Source organism: Protopterus annectens, chromosome 3.part1 (genome assembly GCF_019279795.1).
Source record: "Protopterus annectens isolate FY-2018-M chromosome 3.part1, PAN1.0, whole genome shotgun sequence".
Classification (NCBI taxonomy): Eukaryota; Metazoa; Chordata; order Ceratodontiformes; family Protopteridae; genus Protopterus; species Protopterus annectens.
Genome location: NC_056732.1, coordinates 1,259,310,233 through 1,259,328,527, shown reverse-complemented (window position 1 = coordinate 1,259,328,527; position 18,295 = coordinate 1,259,310,233). Strand labels below are relative to the sequence as shown.

The 18,295-nt window shown below is 40.9% G+C and overlaps 1 protein-coding gene across 1 annotated transcript in view; it reads left to right on the top strand.

Moving 5' to 3' along the window:
* The window catches only part of CCHR3.PART1H8orf82 (chromosome chr3.part1 C8orf82 homolog), a 539,277-nt gene that overhangs the window by 56,041 nt on the left and 464,941 nt on the right, over positions 1–18,295 (top strand). The gene's annotated exons all lie outside the window — the stretch shown is intronic.

Below are 18,295 nucleotides of genomic sequence, written 5' to 3'. Positions count from 1 at the left end.
CTTTACAATCCATTCTCCCATTGTTGGAGAAGGATGTTTGGATGTGCTCCATAGATCTCAAGGACGCCTATTATCACATACCAATACATCAGGCGTCCAGGAGGTATCTGCGCTTCAGCCTGGGAGACAGTCATTTCCAATTTTGTGCACTGCCCTTTGGTCTCACCACAGCCCCCAGGGTGTTCACCAAGTGTTTGGCAGTAGTGACTGCTCACCTGAGGAGTCTTGGATTCCAAGTGTTTCCCTATCTGGACGACTGGCTCCTGACTGCCACCACCAGGCATCTACTAATAGACAACCTCAAAGCCACCATCTCGGTGGGTGCTACCCTGGGAATTACATTCAATTGGTCAAAGTCTGTCTTGCTGCCCTCTCAGCGCATAAGATTCATAGGAGCAGAGATAGACTCAAAATTGATGCGCGTCTTTCTTCCTACCGAAAGGATTCAAACTTTACAAGGTCAAGTTCAAGCCCTGCTTCCAAGATCCAAAGCCCCAGCCAGGATGGTCCTGCAACTTTTAGGTTCGATGTCTGCCACGGTTCTCCTAGTTCCACTGGCAAGATTGCACATGAGGATTCTTCAGTGGCTGTTATCGACACAATGGTCCTTTCAGAATCTCCCCCTCAATCACCCCATTCTGATTACAGAAACATGCAAACGGGACCTCCGCTGGTGGCTTCAGCCATCCAATCTGAATCAGGGAAGACCTTTTGTTATCCCCCCTCCGGCGGCCACCCTGACGACGGATGCCTCCCAGACAGGGTGGGGGGGGGCATTGTCTGGGCAGGTTAATTCAGGGTTCCTGGCTTCCAGACGAAACCTTTCTCCATATCAATGTATTGGAAATGAGGGCTGTACTTCTGTCCCTACAGGCCCTCCACAAGTTTCTCCCTCAAGGCATTATCACTATCCACACAGACAACATGTCGGTGGTCTGGTATCTAAACAAACAAGGAGGGACCAGATCTTACCCCCTTTGCAGAGAGGCCATGAGGGTGTGGGAATGGGCTGTAGCTACCAACCGTTTCTTGGTAGCGACCCACATTCCAGGGAAATCCAATATATTGGCAGACAGATTAAGCAGGACGATTCTCTCTCCCCACGAGTGGTCCCTGAACGAAACAGTAGCAGCTCAGGTTTTCAGAAGATGGGGGACCCCGTGCTGCGACCTGTTTGCAACACCTCAAAACACAAAGTGCAAGAGGTTCTTCTCCTTGACTCTGCGTCAGGGGGAGGCAGCTACGGATGCTCTAGCCCAACCTTGGCCAACAGGACTACTTTATGCCTTTCCTCCGGTCGCACTTCTCCCCAAAATCATCCAGAAAGCTTCTCAATTGGGGTCCACAATGATACTAATTGCTCCGCACTGGCCTCGTCAGGTATGGTTCCCCTACCTAAAGAAACATGCTGTGGACGATCCTTGGTTTTTGGATCTAACTCCGGATCTGCTGATTCATCAGTCGGGACGTCAACACCAGTCCCTTCACACTTTGAAATTGACAGCTTGGCTCCTCCACTTCCGACTTTAGTCAGAAATCACACCTTAGACCCGGAAGTTATTCACATTTTATCTTCGGCCCACAAACCCACCACTAAGAAATTGTACCTCACTAAGTGGAAGAGGTTTGCTATCTGGGCTCAACTCAGGGGCTTAGACCCTATCACTGCCCCGATACCAGAGGTTTTGAAATTTTTAACATCCTTGTTTAATCAAGGATCTTCAGTCTCTACTATTAAAGTCCAACTAGCAGCTATCTCCAAATTTCACGAATCCATGGATCCACCATTGATGAGCAGCAGATTATGCAAAACTTTCATTAAAGGTGCTGGGCTGTTAAGACCCCCAGTTTTTCATCCTGCGCCTCCGTGGGATCTTGATTTGGTACTTCGTGCCTTAACATCTTCCCCTTTCGAACCGGCTGCTACATGTGAGTTAAAATATCTGTCTTGGAAAACTGCCTTCTTAGTTGCAATTACCTCTGCAAGAAGAGTTTCAGAGTTTCAAGCCCTATCTATCAAACCACCGTACTTGATTTTTCACAAGGATAGAGTATCACTTAGGCCTAACCCATCTTTTGTTCCAAAGGTTTGTTCTAATCTCTGTCTCCAACAATCTCTAGAGCTACCAGTTTTCTTTCCAAAATTCTCCAACGAAGTGGAATACACCCTCCATAAATTGGATGTTCACGCGCTTCTATCTAGACAGGACTCAACAAATTCGAAAATCAGACCAGTTGTTTGTGTCCTTTTCAGATAATAAATTGGGTAAAACCATCACTAAAGCTACTATCTCCAAATGGATTAGAGATTGCATAACTCAGGCTTATTCCTCTTCAAATAAGCAACTTACAACATCTATCAAAGCTCACTCTACCAGAGCTATGGCTACTTCTATTGCTTTTCATTCCAAGCTCGCTATTTCTGAGATTTGTGCTGCGGCTACTTGGTCCAACCCGCACACTTTCATTTCCCACTATAAATTGGATGTGGCATCTAAAGGGCGAGCATCATTTGGTTCCACGGTACTCAGGAGTGTTTTCCAGTGAGCCACCCAGGATTCAGGTGCTAGGGCGCTGTCCCATCAGTCAGAATGTAGGCGAGATAGGATCACATAACATCTTTTAGTTATGTACTCACCATAACTTCAGATGTTTGGGATCCATCTCGCCTACATTCCTAATACCCACCCTCCTTCCCCTGCCTTGGAGATCAGAAGAGATTGAACGGTTTTGAGTTCTACTGTTTTTTATCTTGTTTCATCTGACGATGTTATATAAGCAGCATGTGTGTCTGTGTATGTATGCGGACAAACTAGATCTGGGGGACTGGTAGTGGTGCATCCTGGGATATAGTAAGCTCAGCCAATAAGAGACTTCGCTCTTTGGCATAAGCGTGCCGAGTCGGAGCCGAGGGATCGGCTCCGAACCCATCAGTCAGAATGTAGGCGAGATGGATCCCAAACATCTGAAGTTATGGTGAGTACATAACTAAAAGTTCTCAACAACAGTAAGAGGAAAGAAGTGCTCACCCAGCAGTCTCTTTCCAAATGCTGCAGTTTTTAATGGTATCTAAAAAAAACAAAACTCCAGTGGGAAAAATACCGAAAAAATGATTTCCAGTGTTAATAATTTGAGGACAGTAACATTCATCATACTCTGTTCTGGACACTGCATCAGAAAATATCAATATAGCCCTAAACATATTTCCTAACGTCTGCTTTTGCACACTTAAATCAAGCCTTCCCAGTATAACTAGCTGTCATGCCACTTACCACTCAACAATCTACAAATGACTGCTGTAACATTTATGAAGAAATTATTTTTGCTGCTATATAGAACGTGTGATGTACAGTATACGTTGACCATTCACCACTCAGCATAGCCCACAAGTAACACTGCATTCATGAAGTATAACGCTGTATACTAGCCTAAACTTAGAAACCAATGTTAATAATGTAGTTGCTCTAGTTATTGCTGTTGACTGCTCACACATCTCATTTTTTTCTGTCTTGTTGCTGATTAATTTTAGACCTATAGCCATTTCCATAACATTTACCTTGCAAAAACATACTTCTTTACTACAATAGCTTAGTTGTCGTTAATGTCCAATATATTTTATTTCTGTCTCCTGTAGTTTAATAGTTAAAAACGCATTGGCTTTAATATACACTTTTTGTCTCCTAACCATTAACTGACAGTTGTTTTTTTTTTTGTTTTCATTAGACTTATACCCCTCTTTTGTAGTGTAACCTTTTGGAGAATTAATGTATGTATTTATTGCAGAGCTTTCCTTCCGTGGCCTTTGCTGAAAAGAAGTGTAGTGCCTGGTTGGATTATCCCAGTAAACAAATGCTAATAATAATGACAGTAGTAGTAGTAGTAATAATAATAATAATAATAATAATAATAATAATAATAATAATATAATTATCTGTGTGAATATTTTGCACTTTCATTAAGTGAATGTTATTGCCCATAGTTGTGGTCTAGATGCTACCTCTTTGCCTGCCGGACCATATACCGTGAATGAGCCTGCTGCAGGGGTTGCTCTACTGTCAGCTGGCTACCATCTGTGTCATCACTGGTGAGAGGTATGATAGAGAGAGCTGCACTGCTACTATCTGTGATGGGCTGTGGCAGCGGTGTACCAGACCGATGCATGATCATGTTGTGCAGAATGCAGCTGGCAATAAACATCCTGCATGCAGCAATAATGGGTAACCCCAGACTGATCGAGGTAGTGGAAATGAAAGTAGACTTTGAGCAGGCCAAGCACCTGTTCAGTGACCGTCCATGTCTGGGACAGGCCAGTGTTGTCAGCAGCTGCATGGGGGTTATAGGCTGGTGTGATTAGCCAGGGTCTGAGTGAGTAGTCTGAGTCACCTGTAAATCAAAACAAGCAGGGGACACATAAAAAAGGGAGGGGGGGGTTACTCAGTACTATCTATACCAATTTATAGATGCTGAAATACTTATTGTAAGCAGCACCAAAAATGCTTTCTACTTATCAACTAGGTGATCATGAGTCATCCTACCATGCAGGAAGGGGTGGCACAGTGACCTTTTGTACCGACTATGGGAATCATGGGCATTGCCAAGATGCTGAACCAACATATTGATGATGCATTACCATGTATCACATACTACTTGGCAACCGATGGAATGGTAGCCCTTCCTGTTCCAGTATCACTCCCCCATGGTCCAGATGGAGCCCTAATGTCAATATGAATGCAATCTCACCTCAGAGAAGTGTGACACCCTATGGAAGGCATGCATGATTCTGGCTTGGTCCTAAGGTGATACTAAGGAAGTAGATGTACTGATCCACCTATGTCAAGAGTATGTCAAGCAACTGCTGAAGTTTTCTCAAGGTAGAATTCTGTGAGATATGCAGCATGTTGCCAGTTTGCCTCTGGAAGGTCCCTGTGACAAGTATAATGATGACTATACTTACCTTGCTATCCACAGGTGTAGAACAGCCACACAATCTCCCAGTCCCTCTTTGTGAGCCATAAAAATTCACCAAGTCTAACTTCCTGCTATTAAGTGATAACCTGGCAAAAGTTTATGCCCCCCCAAACCCTGAAAGTATTGCTGCCTTTGTGGAACTGTCCATAGATACCCTATCCAGGCATGTTATTAGTACCCACCATGAATAAGTAGAAAACTAACTAAAAAAAAAAAAAGCCACACTGATGGAGTCACAACATCTTTAGGCTGTATAACAAAAGAAAGAAAATCATAGGAAGTGCATTGCCCAGCAGGATAAAAGTGCTCTCATCAAACTAAACAAACAACTCGGAGGACAAGTAAAGTCTACTAAAGCCAAATATGAGGTAAATGAGGCCTCCCAGGCCAAGGACAACCACAAGGTATTCTTTAGTTATGTCTGCAGCCTCAAAGGCGATGCACATTTGTGTGCAGAGCTCATTGTTAATGGAGTCACCTACACTGAGTCAAATTATAGCAAACCTCTTGTCAGACAAATTCAGCTTTAACTACTGTTTTCTTTCCCACCCTCCCCTCAGGACGTGCTATGAAGTATTACTCTCTCATGTATCACTAGGGAAGAGGGTCCTTGCTCTCTCTATAAGGCTAAGAACACTGCATCAATGGGCCCAAACTATATCACAGGCTGCCTTGTAATTAGCATGAAAAACAACCCATTGAGCTCTCTGGAATCACTATTTAACCACAACCTCCAAACAGGCTTCATGCCTCATGAATGGAGAACAGCAACTATCATTTCTCTGCATAAAGGCAAGACATCTATGGACTCTGTAAACTACAGATCCATGTCTCACTAGTCTTATATGCAAATCCATGCAACAAATTATCATGACATAAGAAGCCTCAAGATACTAGACCCAACTCCGCTTGAGTTCATCAGGGGCAGGTCATGCATACTCAGTCAGGTGGACGATTTTGAGAAGGTCACCAAAGCAATGGAGAAATCAAAATGGTTCACACACACTACCTTGATCTGACCCAAGGCATTTAACACAATACCTCACATTGTCATTGTTGACAAACTCAAGAGGTTAGGTATAAACCAGTGGATAGCCAGCTGGTTCACAGACAAGACGTAGGAAATTAGAACTAGGGAGTCCATCTCTACAAATAGGCCAGTCAACAGCAGAGTCCTTTAGGGATATGCCCTGGAACTGCTTTTTGTCATCTAGTTTTATGAAGTCAGGGGCAATGTCAGGGACCTCTGCCTGACCAAATTTGCAGATGATTGCAAATTATGAGTAGTCATAGAATCCCCCACAGACAAATAACTGGTGTAAGAGCCATGAACTAAAACTAAATGTCAATAAATACATAATATCCTTTGGAAAGTTCCCCTGGTAGCTATCATATTGACAACACAGTCCTAAGAGTTGGCCCAGTAGTCAGGGACATGGGGACACACATAACCAGTAATCTAGATTTTGACCATCATGTGTGTATGTGTACAGTAGTAAGGAAGTAATTCTATGTTGTGCAACTTATAAATGAAGGTACGGCATCTAGGTCCAAGGAGGTCACTGTTCCACTGTATTCAGCATTCATCAGACCTGTCATTGGTATGTACCTAATCAGGCATATCCAACAATTGGAATGCCCACAGAGATTCTTCTCTAAAACAATACCGAGAGTAAATAACATGTCATGTGCAAGCCACCTCAAAGCTGTATCCCTGTTTTCTCTCTCCTACAGGCTGTTGAGGGGAGATCCATGCTGGACACATAAGGCATCTTCAGACCTCAGTCTGCTGGACCTGCATTTCTGCAAAACAAACAGCAGCAGAATTACCCATTCCAAAGACTTAAACCTTGCCTGTGATATAAATAGGACCTGCTGGAGAGACAGGTATGAATCTGAGAAACTACCCCTTCTCTGGAACATCTGAAGCGGAGTTCATCCCTAATCCAATTTAAGTGCAACTTTGAGAACTGGATTGAGAAATCAGAAATTCGTCCCTGGTTTAGCAGCTATGTCTCAAGTGGACACAGGCAGCTTGTAAACAGTTCATTTCCCCCAGGTTCCTGCTTGTAAATGTTGAATCTCCCAAGCCCCTGCTTACACTACCTGAAATAATAGTGCTTGGAATATTTATAAGTAGTTGGTTTTTAGTGGTCATAAGCTCTCGCTGTACTAGTAAACTACTACATTATCTTAGATTTCATTTTGTGTTTTCTTCACTGTTACTGGTTTTGAATTTTGTTGCATCTACTTTTGATTGCTAATGATTGAGTACATTTAAAATGACAAGTTATGAATAGGTGATTTTCTGCTTTAAGTAATATCACTGTTAAGATTCTGAAATGCTCTGCCAGAAGACTTCATGGTCCTGCTTGTCTTTACCGAGAAATTGCCACAGCTGTGTTTCTTTTGACATTTTAGAAATTAATGTTTAAATGCCCATCATCAGCAGTTATATCTGAAATGGATTGAGATAACGGGGTTATGGAGATGACAGAGAAGCATGATAGGTGTCTGGCTTGTGTTTTGAAACTCTCAGTAAAATTCCTGCCATAAAATTATTTTTCTTGTCTTTAAGAATAGATAATAAAGTGTAAACATACCAGGCTAATATAAAAGGAAGACATCTGTTTTATACTGGATTTTTTACTTCTAACAGTAGTACATTGTTTTCAAACCCAGAATTGTCTAGCAGAGTACCTTGGGTGACTGACCTCTGAGGGCAGGGTTTAGTTATGTGACTGCTGTATTCAGAATCTCATAATAATTTTCTGTGAAGTAAATAGGCAGAATTTAACAGTGTGATCTGTATAATAGCACATGCTTATTAATGAACACTAGGTGTCAGTATTGCTCCTTTACTAAAAGGCTTCACATTGTTTATATTTTTTTAAGTGTTCAGTTTTTACTATTTTAAATTATGAACTGTATAGATATAACACTCATTGCAGTATGTATAGGTCCACTACACAGTGTTTTAAGTAGATTAACACAATTGCAGTGGACATTAAAATCTTAGAATTGTTTATTTATACATATATACATTTGAACCTTAAAATGTTTAAGATTTAAGCATTAAAATTCAAAGCCAAACTTTGCCCTTTATTATGTAGTTTTACTAACATTTGTTTGTGGTGTTATTGTGGAAAGAAGTATATTATTTTTGCTCAGTCAAAGCATCTCAGAAGTGATTTATAATTAAAATTAAATGAACTTTAAACCAAGAAGGCATACTCCAATCTAAATGATTGGTATATTAGAGCTAGCCTGGTTAACATCACTGCTTTCTTTGTGTTCACTGGGGAACATGGGCAAAAAATATGTAAAGGGGAAGTCCCAGACATTACACGAAACAGGAAATATTCATACAGATTTTTAACTATAATAATGAATGTGTGCTTGCGCACATACTTTTTAATGTAAAATAGGCTTTATATGTATCCATTTTATATATGTATTTTTGTAAACACACACACACACACGCGAGATTATCATTTTTATTTATATTTATGGGTTTACTACTTTTCATTGATATGTCTTTTCATCAGTCAATGAGTGAAAAAGCCAGTGTAGCTAATCAAAAATCAGTGACTTTTTCAGTATGAGATCACAGTGCAGTGGGAATTGGGAATATGTTTTCTCCCAGTCTAGTGCAATTTTGGAGTGAGTTTGTACAATTATCAGGAGGTGTATGGGGCTTGCCCCCCCCCCCCCAAAAATTTTTGTACGTTCTTTTCTTTTGTGGATTGATGTTTGTTTAGGTTGACCATTAGGTATCCATCATCTGTGGATCAGTATTGTGCATTTTCGATGAAAGGTCATGCTTCTGTATTTACATACATTTATGTTACACACACTCAAATATACAAGGTGTGTGTGTGTGTGTGTGTGTGTGAACGAACTCGCGCTTGAGAAAATATAGCGAGATAGATATAATGCATTTGTTTATATGTATTTTAATTACTCATAGCTATGTGATGACCAGGCGGTGTCTAACAGTAGAGGTTACTGAACAGTGTAGTGAAGTTATCAGTGAACTGTTTCTTCTGTGGTTCAGTGAAGTTTGACTCTTTCTGCTTCCACATACATAGAGTAGAAATGAACACAGTGCTCTTGGTGATTACTTTAAAGGCAAACATTTAGTGGCTATTAGTTATTTAGTTTGAGGTAGCGTGGGTGCTCACAGTATGTGGCATGAATTAGGTGTGCTATTCATGTCAGTGCAGCTCTGGGATGGATTAGGTATGTGATTTGTGTTAGTGCTGCTCTGGCTAAGACTTAGAAAATTCCTTGCTCAGAACAATTGAGACCATAAGAAAAGCAAGAGAGTAGCAAGTGCTGTAGTACCTGAAACATGAGCAGTGATTAAAACAGTCTAGTCTGTGTGGTTTTCTGGCAAAGCACTGAGGGCTGAAGTCACTAAATAATGACAGATTTTGGGGTGTCAGACCTTAATGTCCTTTAGAAAATACATACCAACACAAATCCTGTTATTCTAACAACTCTTTAAGTTTATAACACCACTACTTAAAATCTGTCTATGAATTTGGGCTTTTGTCCTCCCCAATTATTTTTGGCTTTTTTTTTGCAATTCTTGCATTAAGAGGTCGAAAGGAGTGTACTGAAACTGTTGTGGTGGTAGTGTTGGAAAAAGTGCACATACAGTAGCAGGGTTTAGAGATTCCTAGGATAGCAGAATAGATGAGCTGTCAACAGAAGTATTCCCAGTAAGTAGTAGGCATGGCACAATAATGATGGCACACCTAGTCATTATGCATTTCACGGCACAATAATGATGGAACACCTAGTCATTATGCATTTCACTCAGCCATAATTTATTTAATTTGTTCAGTGCTCAATTTGCTAGACAAAGATAAAACAACCAAAATAGACAACTGTATATACTGTGCAAATGTTAAGTTAAATACTTAAATGCATTCAGTAATTTCAGTCAGGCTAAGATTAAAAGTCTGCAGTGTACTTACTGGGTGTGTTCTTACATGTGAGGTCACTTGTAGTTTAACAATTTTTGAGGGGTCTGTATATTCTGTAAAGAAATTAAATAGCATGTTTGATAAAGTACTGGCCTGGCCATAAAAACAAGCCAGAATATAAACCATGCAGTGTTAAAGGTGGGAGTATTAAACAAGTGCTGAACAAGGTCTAAATGTGAAAAAAGTAAATAAAAGCAGTATATGCTAGTGTTCCTTACACTGGTGACAATGTAGTCGCACCTTTTTAAATGTGAAATACAGTTTTAAGAAACAGTCAGCTGAAGTTAAATGTATATTGTAAGCCTGGGCTTAGGTATTCAAAGTTACCTAAATTTTGGGGATGCATTTTCTAAATTAAATGTGCATATATGGCGGACAATTTTAGTAGTTTTCCTCAGTCTTTCAGTAGATGTTTAAATAATTCTGTCTTATGAATAAATATAATAAAAAATTTATATTGCTTCAAATGTAGTTTAACAAATAGGAGGTTTCTTTTGGGTCCCCTTCAGAAAATCAGCTTTTCAGAAGGTTGAACTTCATATGGTCGAGACCATGTGATCACCTTTCTTCTTCTTCTTCTTTCTGCTTATCCCGGTTAGGGGTCGCCACAGCGGATCACCTGTCTGCTCATGAATGGCAGTGGAGTTTTACTGTGTCGAGTTGCCAGCCCGGTGCCCAACCTTCCACAGAAGGCACACACATGCACGCACTCATGCCTAGGGCCAGTTTAGAGTGTCCAATCCACGTACAGCATGTCTGAAAAGTCAAAACTGTTGTGCAGGGATCTCGGTACAGTGGGAGTCAGGGAATTTGCCTTCTGTGAATCCACCTTCTATATATACACTTATGTGTCTATACGTACACTGACTAATATTGGGTCCTAGAATTCTGAATGACTGAAGGCTGTTAGCTCTGAGTTGTAGTAAGTTAGAGCTAAGAATATTTAGTTAAGGGTTGCATAGAGCCACCTGAATAAGACATATAATAAGGTGAGCCTTCTTCCAGGAATATGGCTGTCAAACTGTTACCAATGCCAGTATCATATTCATTTATAAAATGCTTGTGTTTCCTAATTTTGAGATTTAGATATGAGCACTGTATAAGGTAACATTTATGAGACTGTCATTTTCTCTAAAATGAAACTATAGTTCAAAGAAAACAGTTTCCTTATTTTAGGGCATTTGCATATTAGACACCACCTTGAAGTGGTCTGATAAGTTGACATTTGGAGACTAGCCACTCCTGTTGTTTTTTTTTTTTTTTTGCACATGTATGTCTTGAAAGTGAATAAGATGCCAGGAGCATTACTATAATTTATTTAATAAGAGCATAGTTTACATTGTTCACGTTATACCTTTTTGTGCAAGAGTAGTGTAGGGTTATCAGGTTTACTAGAAGTAGCACAAGCTACAGTTGGTTATATCATATGAACCTGAGGGTGAGGGAACATGGAATGACATATTACGAGTGAGTTAGAGAAGCAGGAAGCAGACTGAAATCATTCTGAGCTATGCTAGGCTTTATGTTGATAGTGGGTAAATTGCACTCTGGATTAGTGTAAAGAGATGTCCAATGTGACCTGTATAAGGCAACAGCATTTTAACAAGTAGACCCTCACCACTGATGTTGGTGAGGGACATTCACTTGGAACAAAAATAGATGCATACAGTATTTTCAAATGCAGCCCTCTGTACCAAGCACAATTTTCCTTAAGAACACACAGGGAGCACACTCAGTCTGGGGGTTGAGTTTCCCCACTCTCTCTTTCTCTTTAGGGCTCCAGTTAAGTCTTTACTGGCACAGCTGTAGACTTGAGTCATCAGCGGAGTGTTCCTAACCAAAGTCGTCCACCATCCTGTCTCTGAAACCAGTGCTCTGTGTCCCTGCTCCAAGTAGCTGATGCACACTCTTTGAGATTTGATTTTCTGGTACACACACACACACACACACACACACACACACACACACACACACCTGGAAAAGGCTGGCACAGATTTACCAGCTATGCTCCCCTCTACCCAGACTATAAGGTAGGTACTGTCACCAGAACAGTCTAAAACCAGCTACTCTAAGGCTCTTACAAGAGTACCCAATTATACTGAGTAAAATTAATCCTAATACAAATGGTTTCTTTGCTGACAAAAAAAAAAAAAAAAAACGACTGAGCGCTTTCATCTAAACAGTATAAAGACTTCTTCAGAATCCAGAATCATTTATACTGTTTAGACGAAAGCACTCAATCGTTTTTTTTTTGTCATTTTAAAGTAAGAATAAAGTGGTTTTCCTCTTCTCCACAGTTGGCCTTTATTGTGAGCTCAACAAGTGGGTAAAGTGACTTTTGTTAGTATTGTGTTTGGAGTTTTGTTTTTTGTCACTGCACCTAACTTTCTGGTATTTGGTTCACTAGAGAAGACACTGGAAGGTAAAAGAAGAGGCTAACATAGATGAATATCATTACTAAAGTGAGAAACACTGTGTAAGAGGAAGCATGTACACGCTGTATTAGAATCACCCACCCCAAATATTGAAGATGGACAGAGAGTAGCTTCTCTTCCATTCCCCCAGGTGAACCCAAGTTTGGTTCTAAAAATAATGAAGGGATGGGTGATAGACCCAGTGACCTTTCAAAAAAAAAAAAACTGTAGCAGGCTTTCTTGACCTCCTTGGTTGTCTCACCGATTCATGAAATAATCAGGACTGGACACACAGAATGCCATGGGATTTGTCAAGATCATGAGGTGGTGCCTATCTTGAACCAGATTGTCCAGCCTCCTAAGGACTGAATGTGGTAGGCAGAGGCTCTCAAATCTGATTCCACTGTGGTTGCAGTTGCCATATAAAGGCTGTAATCACATGGAGTCCTGCAGTCAATCTTCAGATGCAGCGTTGAGGATATTTTCTGTGAAGAGCATAAGTATCACCCATGTTAATATTCCAGAGAGAGCTGACAGACAGCTACAACAATTACTGCATGGACAGCTAAAACATGCTTTTGCTATAAAAGCTTGTAGCAATGCTTGTACTTTAGTTCTTCAATCACAGAACCTTTAAACCTGCCATTGACATGCATCCAAATTGTGTACCTCGAAGTATCTTTGGCCTCCAACTCTCTCACACACACACACACACACACACACACATACACACATAACATATATACATCCTAAACCTATGGTTGCACAACAAATCTTTATCAAAACAGAGATCACTGGTCAGTTGAAATCCTGTTTTTTGTCTCTGTCAGGATCGGGCAAGTTATTTTAGCGACCTTGGAAAGCAAACGTATACAGGGAAGCAGTAAAACAGTACACCTATTTCTAACCTCACAGCAAAATTAGCCTACAGCTCAGGTTAGGCTTTATCCCAGGTAGTTTACTAAAGATACAGAGGCAGACTTTGCCATGCCCCCTTGATATATCTGCTTTCTTTAGTTCATGTGGTAAGACACACGTGAAGAACACAGGAATTGAAGGAAAGAACCACTTGGCTGTTGCTGTAAAATTTCAGAATCTGTAATTCTCCTTTTCAGTGATGAAACAGAGCCCACTTGGTTTAGTTGTGGCCAGCAGCAGCAAAATAACCAGAGGTCTTGATGGAACCATGGTAACTTTCAGAATAGTTACCAGTTCATGATGGGAATAATTATCATAAACAAGGAAACTGCAATCCTTCATTTGGCATACAGGACCTGAATCCATGAGACCTTGCCCAACTGGTCTGTATTGCTCATCTCATAAATAAGGACATTGCCTCCAGAAAAAAAGGAAGTTATAACTTTCCTGTACTCTTCCATCATCAGGCCAATAATTGAGTACGATGCCCCTTTTGGTATGTACCTTTCCAAGCACCCACAGCAATTAGAGAGACCTCAAAGGTTCCTCACAAGGAAAATCCAAAGTCTTCAGCATCTGTCCTATGTGGACCATCTGAAATCACTGTCACTTTATTCTGTTTCATACGGACTACTCAGAGGTGATCTCTGCCTTGCATACAAGGTAATTTCTGATTCTGCTTTATTGGAAATGCTGCATATCCGCAGGTCAAATGGTACACGGGTTACTCATTCTAAAGACCTTAATCTGGTATGTCACACTATTAGAACCTGCTGGAGGGACAGATTTGTCTCCCAGAGGTTTCCACACCTTTGGAACAGACTCCCACTTCATGTCAAACAGAGCACCTCATTGGTCCTCTTCAAATGCAGTCTGGACGACTGGATGGCTAACTGTAAATTCACCCCGGGTGTTCCACCTGTGTCCCTCTTGGACAGGGGGGGTGATCGTGGACATAAGGCTAGAACTTGACTAGGCTTGTAAGGGCCCTAGGGCTATTAGCCTAGTAACTTCCTATGAACTGTCCTATTCTCAGGGTGGTGGAGTCATCTATCTCTCCACTTGTAGATGTAGTTGGCCATCATGCTGGACAAGTGCATCAGAATAATTATATCCATAATCTACACAATTCCCTTCCACACCCTTCAACTTCATTCTATTTCATCTTGCCAGAGGTCCCATCCTGTTAGTTTCTTTTTACAGTACCAAGAAAGACAAGGGACCTTAAGGCTATATAAGATTTGAGCAGTCTAAATTTTTTTTTATTCATTTTATTTTTTCCATTTGTTGGCCTGGAATAATCTGACTGAAGTAAAAACCCATTTTCATCAGATTCCTGTGGAGAAAAGCTCCACAGTCATACAACAGAAGTAACAAAATAACCAGTTATACTTAAACACTTATAATATTGCATATGTACATAAATAGAAAACATCAGGTTACAAATAAATACAGCAGTATATGTCAACAGTTAAATATAAGGTTAAGAATGTAGATAGTATAGTGATCAAAAGTGGTAAAAGAAGAAAGGGAGAAACAAGGGTGGAGAGGGAGTTGAAGGTAGTATGGATGGAGATGAGATTTAGGTACAAGGATGGATCTAAGTGGAAGTTAGGTAAGTTTTTAAATTGTACAGAAATATTTTGTTTACTGTTATGTCTAATGCCTGGGGGAATGGAATTCCACAACTTGGCTATGTGAAAAGAGTATACAGAATCCCCCGATGGGTTGTTTGATTTGACAACTTCTAGGAGCTTTAGGTCTGAGAGCTTTGGTCTCTATGAGACCTATTTTTTGGAAGTAAACATTGGATTTTACAGTATGTGAGATTTTTAACTGGTTAAGTGTTAAAAGAGGTTTTAGCGGTCAATTAATCTTATAAAGTCCTTTACAACGATAACTTTTGTTGGGGGTCATACCATCGTATTTTGCAATTTTATTCAGTCCTTATTCTAGCTTAAGTAGGTGAGTTTTTGAAATATTAGTCAGGACAGAGGAGGCATAAAGTAATATATTTAGTTGTGCTTTTTCTGTTAGGTTTGTTTTGGTTTGTGTAATATACCTATCTTTTTTGTGAGTTTGTGAGGTTACATAGTCAAAATGTTTCTTGAAAGATAATTTATGATTCATTGTTGCCTATTTTCATCCTTTTCAAGCATATTGGTTGTTGAATCCGATCGGATTCAACCTCGGCTCCAACTTCAAAGCTTCATCGGATCCTGAGTTCTGACACCTCCCCTACCCATAATTCCATAGGCCCTGCCCTACATCTTGTTTGACGCTCGAATTATATGGATGTGCAATAAAGCTCTTCAGAAGCAGTTGGTCATATTCTTATTTTATCCTGCTACTTCTCTCTTAAAGTGAAAGTTTTATCTCGCACTGTTACGTTTTGTTAGTATAAATTTAAAATCATGTTAATTAGTATAGTTATTATAGTTAATATAGTTAGTGTATTTAAGCTAATTTACTTAGCTAAAGCCTTGAGCCCTTTTTCATGTTTACTGTTCTTGTTGCTTAAAAAAAGGTTAAATATATTTAGTGTAGTAGATATAGTTATCTTGGTATTTAGTGTTTAATTGTCTTGCTTATAGGGTTTTTTTCATACCAGAATCTGCTGGTTTTAAAAACTGCTCAGAGTGTGGGCACAAACTTTCACCCCAAGACCCACACTCCAAATGTGTCTATTATTTAGTTGCTACACACCTCAAAGTGGACTGCAGTCTTGTGCAGTGTTCAGTACAAAGGGCCCTTCTTGTCTTAAAGGGTCTTTTTCCTGCACAGACAAGTGCTACCCTTTCATCTTCTTCGGGTTTCCCTTCAAAAAGAGATGGATCTAAGTCAAGAGGGCAAGAAAAAGACAAAGATAAGGATAAGAGAAAGAGAGAGGCAAAGGAAAAAATTTCCATCTAAAATCACCAGAAAACGATACCTGAAACCAGCGACCTCACTCGGTTCCGACCTTGAGGTACCTCGAAGATCAGATCTGTTGACTCGGGTTCAGTCTCCTTCACCATATGCCAGTTGTTCACCGGGGCAGGTGAGTTCCAGACTGCATTCACCAGTCCTACAAGAATGGAGATACTCTTGGCACTTTCTGTGGCATCATCCACTTGGTCATCAAGAAGCCTCACTAAACTCGATATTGATAGGATGATGAGGAAGTTTTTGATGATGCAGATTCAGCTTGGGGTTGTCAAAGTTCCATCCCTGGGAAGGTACCATGTACTGGCCATCTTACCCCCTCTTGCTGGAATCCATACCAACTTGCCATTCAGTTTCAGTGTTATTGGATCTGACTGGAACTGGCGCATCTTTACTAGCACCGAAGCTATTTATGACTTTGATGCCAACTGTTTTCTCTCTCTCTTGGCTCCGATGCCTTCAGATCGAGATGAGACTTGGAGCCAAAGCTTCGGCATTCAGTTCATGGAGGGCGGGTGAATCTACATCAAGATTTTCAGAGCCATCTCTTGCTCTCTGGGCTTCGGCCTGGATAGCTCAGATCCAAGATGACTTTGGGACTGAGGGTCAGCAGTGCAATAAGTTCCCACTATTATTTGGGTCATAGAGAGTCCGTGGTGCTGGTGGCAGCTTTGGCCTCCAAGGCCTTTGAATGGATATTGGCAAATACCAGAGACAAGGTGTCTTCAGCCAGATCAGCTCCACCCAAACCCCATTTGCAGTCCTCTTCTCTTCACCCTGCCAGATAAGGACATCTGGTACCAAGGGCTTCTGAAGAAATCTGCTTTGTCAGCTCCCTGTTCAATTCTGAGCCTTCTGCTGTTTCTCTAGAAGGTGCCCCCAGGAAACAATCCAAACAGAAGCACTTAGACTCTTCCCCAGAGTCTTTCATCGAAGGTACTGACTTACACGAAGGGGAGGGTTGATCTTGCTCCCTCTCTGAATATGTCACATTTGGTGATATTATCAAATTAATGAAGCAGAGAGGGGATTGGTATGTTCCAAGATTCTATTCTGGTTGAATCGGTATTCTTGGAAGCTTTTGGTTCCAACCAACATCATCCTGGTTGGTACCTCCCATCGATCCACTTATAGACTTTATGGCTCAACAGGCATGGAAGGATCTTGATGTGGTGGAGCCCACCCTTAAAAAAATTGATAACATCTTGGCTGCACCTACTGACAGGAAGCACTGGAGTAAGGGTCCCCTAGTAGAGGCTATGGTGATGACAGCAGTCACAAAGACAGAACTATTGAAAGAAAGTTCTTCATTCATCTATCTAGTAAAGAATTTAGGGCAATGGGCAGATGTGGAAAGCAGGCCTATGCATGAGTGACTTTCTCCCTTACATCACAGAACTATCTGTCTGATTTAACAAGTTTCCAGAGAGACTTGGCTAAAGAGGTCACCAAGTCACTCTCAGGGGTACTACCTGCAGATGTTCAGAAAACAGTGGAGTCCCAGTCTTCCACCCTGCAGTCTTCCTCAAATGTAGCCATATGTTTGCTATCTAATGCAGTTGACGGAATAGCCAGAACAGCAGGCACTAGCATCATCATGTGTCGCCAAGCCTGCACATGGCTTTGTGACTTTGTGGAAGGCTTTAGGTCATCCTTTGTTACTGCTCCTTATGATGGCTGCACTTTGGACACAAAGTTAATGGCACACTCACCAGGAGCCAACAAGATCATAAGGCTCTCTCTGCAGGGAGAGTATGCTTTTTCACCCTGCAAAGAACATTCTGTAAGATCATGGAAGATGTGGTTCCATGAATCATGGAGTACTTTCCATGATCCCCAAAGTGACAGGCCCCCCTGTGGCAGAGGGGGGAGGCAATTCTAATGGATGATGCCCAAGAGGCAGAGGTCGACTGCATAACCAAGGTTTTTGTGGTCAATTTTCCTAGAAAGCCTTTCAGTGGTCCTGAATAGTTGCCTGATTGCAGCAATCTGGAGACTGTCAGGAGGCATCTGTCTCTGCATCCACATGACTGGCACAGAATAATTAAAAAATTCATGAGTGATAAAAATAATATC